The 352-nt window shown below is 37.5% G+C and overlaps 1 protein-coding gene across 3 annotated transcripts in view; it reads right to left on the bottom strand.

Annotated features, from left to right (window-relative positions):
• Window positions 1-352, bottom strand: part of LOC119584968 — an 8,935-nt gene that overhangs the window by 6,031 nt on the left and 2,552 nt on the right. The window lies entirely within an intron of this gene.

Here is a 352-nt window from a genome sequence, read left to right as displayed (position 1 = left end):
CTGCAGCAGCAACAACAAAAATTGAGGGTCAGACATGAAAGTAATTTCAAAGAGAGTTTCACACTATCACATGACAGACAGTAATTAAATTAACATGCTCCTCTGCAAAAAGCATGGAACAAATGGCACGAAAAGGTTCATCTGTTTCGAGTGCAACCGATCTTTTCTTGTGCATGCATCTAGCCAATTTTTAGAAGTTGCATGTTTGTGTGGAAAACTGGAAAGGACACAAACTTCTTTTTTTTTAGATGGTACTGCATGACTAAACAGCACGCTGAACTATTGTTGTGAAATATTTCAAGGAAACACTCAAAAATACCGTGCAGACTGTGAGGTGTAAAATAAAGAGGTT

This window comes from Penaeus monodon, chromosome 19, assembly GCF_015228065.2.
Source record: "Penaeus monodon isolate SGIC_2016 chromosome 19, NSTDA_Pmon_1, whole genome shotgun sequence".
In the NCBI taxonomy this organism is placed as follows: domain Eukaryota; kingdom Metazoa; phylum Arthropoda; class Malacostraca; order Decapoda; family Penaeidae; genus Penaeus; species Penaeus monodon.
The sequence above is the reverse complement of the archived record's forward strand: the minus strand, read 5'-3'. Positions and strand labels throughout refer to the sequence as shown.